The sequence below is a fragment of the Sus scrofa genome, chromosome 1, assembly GCF_054392235.1.
Source record: "Sus scrofa isolate SSC_HxYL_T2T_F1_AM1 chromosome 1, Sscrofa_HxYL_maternal_Yorkshire_Landrace_v2.0, whole genome shotgun sequence".
Classification (NCBI taxonomy): Eukaryota; Metazoa; Chordata; class Mammalia; order Artiodactyla; family Suidae; genus Sus; species Sus scrofa.
The window spans coordinates 156,631,066-156,638,231 of record NC_139383.1 but is presented as its reverse complement, the minus strand read 5'-3'; positions in this window follow the sequence as shown (position 1 = coordinate 156,638,231).

Here is a 7,166-nt window from a genome sequence, read left to right as displayed (position 1 = left end):
GAATTATCAAATGACTGATAGTGAAAAAAAACTACATATCAAAACTAAGAGAAAGGCAAGGACATATATGGCCTAGAGTTTTTACTTTAAAAGAAGATAGACTAGGGAGTTCCCCTTGTGGCTCAGTGGTTAACGAATCCGACTAGGAACCATGAGGTTGCGGGCTTGATCCCTGGCCTTGCTCAGTGGGTTAAGGATCTGGCGTTGCCGTGAACTGTGGAGTAGGTCTCAGACGCAGCTCCGATCTGGCATTAATGTGGCTGTGGCGTAGGCCAGTGGCTCCAGCTCCAATTAAGACCCCTAGCCTGGGAACCTCCATATGCCACAAGTGCGGCCCTAGAAAAGACAAAAAAAAAAAAAAAAAAGACAAAAAAATAATAAAAGTAGTCTAAAATTAATGCTTTAAACATGTGATTAAAGATAAAAGGAAAAAAAGAGTGAATCCGAACAAACTGACAAAATTCCTAGAAAACGCAATTTCCAAAAATGACTCAAGATGAAAACAGAAGGTCTGAATAGACCAAGAAGTAGGACAGAAACTGAATCATTAGGGTAAAATCTTTCCATAAATAAGATACAAAGACCAGAAGATTATAAAAGCTAGTTCCACCAAATTTTCAAGAAATAGATCATTCCACACCTATAAAAAAATTTAGAAATAGAATAAAAACAAAAAAAAGAAATAGCTCCCCAACTCATGAAACCTATTGGTCTTGATACCAAGTTAAATAAGAATACAGAAGAGAAAACTTATGGACTATTCTCACTCATAAACATGGATGTAAAAATATTAAGTAAAATATTGGGTAACTAAATAATATTCGGACTGAATTGGGTTTATCCCAGGAATGCATAATTTAACTTGGTTATATAAATAGAATTCATATGTGTGTATGTATATGTGTGCATGTATATGTATGCACATACATATACATATATATATATAAAAGACATATACATATATATATATAGTCTTTTTAGGGCCACACTCCCAGCATATGGAAGTTTCCAGGCTAGGGGTCAAATCAGAGCTACAGCCGCCAGCCTACACTATGGCCATAGTAACTTCAGATCTAAGCCGCATCTGCGACACATGGTAACTCACAGCAATACCGGATCCTTAACCCACTGAGTGCAGACAGGAATCGAAGCTGCATCCCTATGGAGACTAGTCAGGTTCATTACCACTGAGCCACAATGGGAACTCCTATATTTTTTTTTTTTTTTTTTGTCTTTTGTTGTTGTTGTTGTTGCTATTTCTTGGGCCGCTCCCGCGGCATATGGAGGTTCCCAGGCTAGGGGTCCAATCGGAGCTGTAGCCACTGGCCTACGCCAGAGCCACAGCAACGAGGGATCCGAGCCGCTCCTGCGACCTACACCACAGCTCACGGCAACGCCGGATCGTTAACCCACTGAGCAAGGGCAGGGACGGAACCCGCAACCTCATGGTTCCTAGTCGGATTCGTTAACCACTGCGCCACGACGGGAACTCCCTATATATTTTTATATACGTAAAATTCCATATAATTTTAACAAAAGAGAAAAGCCATATGATTACCTTGAAGATGCAGAAAACTTTTGCTATCATTCTAAAATGATCCTAAGAATCTTTTAAGAGGCTCAGGAAAGACTGAAGTTTCTTTAACCTTATAATGGATGTACAAAAAACCCTCATCAGGGAACTGTTGTAAACGTCTCCCTTAAAATCTGGAATAAGACAAGGATACCCACAATATCTGATCCTGTTCATCACTTCAGAACAGAGATAAACCAGCACAGTAAGGCAAGAAAAGAAATACAGGGGTTCCCGGTGTGGCTCAGCAGTAATGAAACCAACTAATATCCATGCGGATGAGGGTTCGATCCCTGGCGTAGGCCGACAGCTACAGTTCCAGTTCGAACACTAGCCTGGGAATATATGCCGCAGGTGTGGCTCTAAAAGACACACACACACACACACACACACACACACACACACACACAAAAGAAAAGAAAAGAAAAAAATAAAGCTATAAAACTTGGAAAATAATAAAACATTTATATGTAAATGATACAAACTTCTACATAAAAATCCAAAGAATCTACTGATATACTATCTGAAATAAAAGAACTTACTAAGGTAAATAGGTGTAACATCAGTTCACAAAAATCTACTACGTTTTTATATATGAGCAGAAAATCGTCAATTTTTAAAAAGTTTTATGTATCAACAAAAGTACTGACAACAAAAAATAAGGAATAAATCTAACAAAAAATGTACAAGTCCTATATGCAGAAAATTATAAATCCTTATTGCAGGATTTTAAAGGAGGCCTAAATAGATAGAATGATATACTGCATTTACAAATGGGAAGATTCATATTACAAAGATGTCATTTCTCCTCGAACCGAATTATAGATTCCATACAGTTCTGATCAAAATTCTAACAGGTTTAAACCATAAACTTGACACACTACTCCTAAAATTTATGAAACAAAGGCCAAGAATAACCACAAAACTTCTTAAGTAAACTACTGTGGGCCCAACTGCCTTCCCAAATACCATGCCTTGCAGTGAAGTTGTGGCAATTAAGACAATGCAAGAACAAATCAGAACAGAAAGTCCAAAATAGGCTCATATATTTATAGAGACTTACTGTGTATTAGAGATGGCATCACAGCACAGTGAAAAAGAGATAAGCTTTTCAATAGAGAGCTGGGACAATTGGTTACCCACATGGGAAAGACATCAATCAGATCCCAGCTTACAGCATAAACAAAACATCCATTTATTACTATTTATAGACTTAGCTGTAAAAGGCAAACTTTTACAAATTTCAGAAGTAAAAAAGGAAATAAAAGAACTTATTAAGGTAAATGGGTGTAACATCTTTACAGCCTCAGGTTAGGGGATGTATTCTAAAAATTAAGGACTTCTCAAAAGATCATGAAAAAGACAAGCCAAAAGCTGGAAGATGTTGTGGGTAACATGTAACAATAAAGGATATATATATATATATATATCCCAAAAACATAAGGAACTACTCAACAAGAAAAAGAGAAACAACCCAACAGAAAAATGAGCAACAAACTTGAACAGACACTTCATAGAAAACACAAAAGGTAAATAAAAAATAGGAAAAGATACTAAGCCAAAATGGCTAATAGAAGAATGAAAATTAAAACCACCACTCGGATTTTCATTTAGATTGGCAAAAATTAAGTCTGATAAAACCAATTTGCTGAAGATGTGGTGAGGGCATACACTGAGACAACCATTTTGGCATTATCTCACAAATCTGAACATTTGCATACTCTGATTCAGCAATTCCACACTCACATACATATCCTCAGATTTTTAACCAATGTGCACCAAGAAACATGCAGAGGTATGCTCACTGTAGCAATTTTCATAATACCAAAAAGTGAAAACAATCCAAATGTCCATCTAAAAGATAATGGATAAATATATCCTGTTGGGAGTTCCCGTCGTGGCGCAGTGGTTAACGAATCCGACTAGGAACCATGAGGTTGCGGGTTCCGTCCCTGCCCTTGCTCAGTGGGTTAACGATCCGGCGTTGCCGGGAGCTGTGGTGTAGGTTGCAGGAGCGGCTCGGATCCCTCGTTGCTGTGGCTCTGGCGTAGGCCACTGGCTACAGCTCCGATTCGACCCCTAGCCTGGGAACCTCCACATGCCGCAGGAGCGGCCCAAAGAAATAGCAAAAAAAAAAAAAAAAAAGACAAAAAATATATATATATCCTGTTACATTCATACAGTGAGCTACTATACAGAAGTCACAATAAAAACTAGGACCATATAAAGTGCTATGAATACATCTTAGATATAGTGATGAATAAAAAAGCCATTCGTAGATTGAAAAACATGATGCATTTTATAAACCCCAAAAACAGGCATGACTAAACAGTACCTTTGTGCATACCTATATACAAATGCAGCAAAACACTACATAAAAGGAGGACAAACATGAAACAGAGGATGGCGGACGCCTCTGGAGGGGAATAATCAAGGCGATGGGATGGGATGGTGAGGAGTACTTATAACAATATTGGTAATGTTCTAGATTTTAGGTTGGCAGATAGGTTCATTTTAGCATTGCAGTCTTTGATACGTACATAATTTACATACTTTTTAAATCAGAGGAGAGAACAAAAGGAGACAGATCCAACTGAAGGCGATGACAGTCTGCCTCTGGGACATTAAGGGTATGGTTCCACACCACCACAGTAAAGCACATATCACAAGTTCTATGGATTTTTGGCTTCCCAGTGTATATAAAGTTATGTTGCACATTAGGTGTTCAATAGTACTGTGTCTAAAAAAAAAAAGGACATACCTTAACTTAAAAATATTTTCTTGCTAAAAAATGCTAACAGTCATCTGGGCCTTCAGCAAGTCGTAATCTTTTTGCTGGTGGAGGGTCTTGCCTTGATGTTGACGGCTGCTGACTGATCAGGGTGGTGGTTGCTGAAGACTGGGGATGGTGTGGCAATTTCTTAAAATAAGACAACAACGAGGTTTGCCACATCAATTGACTCTTCCTTTCATGAACAATTTCTCTGTAGCATGCAATGCTGTTTGATAGCATTTTACCCACAGTAGAACTTCTTTCAAAATTGGAGTCAATCCTCTCAAATCCTGCTGCTGCTTTATCAACTAAGTTTATGTAATATTCTAAATCTTTTGTTGTCATTTCAACAATCTTCACAGCATCTTCACCCGTAGATTCTGCCTCAATGAACCACTTTCTTTGCTCATCCATAAGAAGCAACTCCTCATCTGTTAAAGTTTTATCATGTGATTGCAACAATTCAGTCACATCTTCAGGCTCCACTTCTAATTCTAGTTCTCTTGCTATTTCCACCACATCTGCAGTTACTTCCTCCACTGAAGTCTTGAACCCCTCAAAGTCATCCATGAGGGTTGGAATCAACTTCTTCCAAACTCCTGTTAATGTGGATATTTGGACCTCTTCCCACGAATCACGAATGTTCTTAATTGCATCCAGAATGGTGAATCCTTTCCAGAAGGTTTTCAATTTACTTTGCCCAGATCCATCAGAGGAATCACTGTCTATGGCAGCTATAGCTTTACGAAATGTATTTCTTAAGTAGTAAGACTTGAAAGTTGAAATGACTCCTTGATCCATGGGCTGCAAAATGGACATTGTGTTAGCAGGCATGAAAACAACATTAATCTCATTATACATCTCCATCAGAGCTCTTGGGTGACCAGGTGCATTGTCAATAAGCAGTAGTATTTTGAAAGGAATCTTTTTTTCTGAGCAGTAGTTCTCAACAGTGGGCTTAAAATAGTCAGTAAACCATGTTGTAAAGAGATGTGATGTCATCCAGGCTTTGTGGTTCCATTTATAGAGCACGGGCAGAGTAGATTTAGCATAATTCTTAAGGGCTTTAGGGTTTTCAGAATGGTAAATGAGCATTGGCTTCAGCTTCAAGTCACCAGCTGCATTAGCCCCTAACAAAAGAGTCAGCCTGTCCTTTGAAGCTTTAAAGCCAAGCATTGACTTCTCCTCTCTAGCGATGAAAGTCCTAGATGGCATCTTCTTCCAATATAAGGCTGTTTCATCAACATTGAAAATCTGTTGTTTAGTGTAGCCACCTTCCTTAATTATCTTAACTAGGTCTGGATAACTTGATGCAGCTTCTACATCAGCATTTGCTGCTTCACCTTGCACTTTCACGGTATGGAGACGGCTTCTTTCTTTAAACCTCATGAACCAACCTCTGCTGGCTTCAAACTTTTCCTCTGCAGCTTCCGCACCTCTCTCAGCCTTCATAGAGTTGAAGAGAGTTAGGGCCTTGCTCCGGATTAGGCTTTGGCTTAAGGGAATGTTGTGGCTGGTTTGATCTTCTATCCAGACCACTAAGACTTTCTCCATATCTGCAATAAGGCTGTTTCGCTTCCTTATCATTCGTGTGTTCACTGGAGTGGCACTTTTAATTTCCTTCAAGAACTTTTCCTTTGCATTCACAACTTGGCTAACTGTTTGGCGCAAAAGGCCTAGCTTTCGGCCTATCTCAGCTTTTGACATGCCTTCCTCACTGAGTTTAATCATCTCCAGCTTTTGATTTAAAGTGAGAGATGTGCGACTCTTCCTTTCACTTGAACACTTAGAGGCCATTATGGTTTATTAATCTGCCTAATTACACTTAGAGGGCAGAGAGGAGGGAGCGAGATGGGAGGAAAGGCTGGTCAGTGCAGCAATCAGAACACTCGCAACATTTACCAATTAAGTTCACTATCTTACCAGGGCATACCCCCAAAACAATTATAATAGTAACATCAAAGATCACTAATCACAGATAATCATAACAAATAATAATTAAAAAGTTGAAATATTGTGAGAAATACCAAAACGTGACCCAGACATGAAATGAGCAAATGCTTTTACAAAAAAATGGTGCCGATAGACTGGCTCCATACAGGGCTGCCACAAACCTTTAACTTGTGAAAAAATGCAGTATCCACAAAGTGAAATAAAGCAAAGTACAACATAGTTATGCACATACTACTGTTGAGTTGTCTGCCTCCCTTAAATTACATCAGTTTCTGCTTCATGCACCTAAGGGTTCTGTTGTTGGGACAGGTGCTTCTGTCCAGTTCCCGCCAGAGAGTGCAGCTCTTCAAAAATCGAATCAAGAAAGACCTTGAGGGCAGCCGCAGTCCACCACGTCCACTCCTCCCAAAGGCTGGTCTCCAGGTGGTTCCAGTCTCCCCAGGCGGGCACCAGGGCAAGAGGGCTGGGACAGTGCGGGGAGGGTCGGAACCAAAGAAGACCCCAAAACAGGCACTCTTGGGGGATGCAGGGAACCTGGCGCCCACCAGGTTCCAAATCCCAACCGCGCTCCGCATGCTAGGACAGCAGCTCCACGAAACCCGCGTGGCATGCCGGAATTCCAAACGCCCCACTGGAACCCATGGGACAGCAGCGCACCGGTGGCGCACCCTAGGCCTTGCAGTCCCACAGGCAGCCAGCCTCAACGCCAGCGAGAGGAGTCGTGGGTCAGCGCCCCGCGTTGCATGCTGGGACCGCAGAGCCTGACGGTGTTTCTGGGACAGAGGCAAGTTGCATGCCGGGACTTCAGCCTTGTAGTCCAAAGACACCCCCAAGACTTCAGCAAATGGAGGACTGTGAGACAGCCAA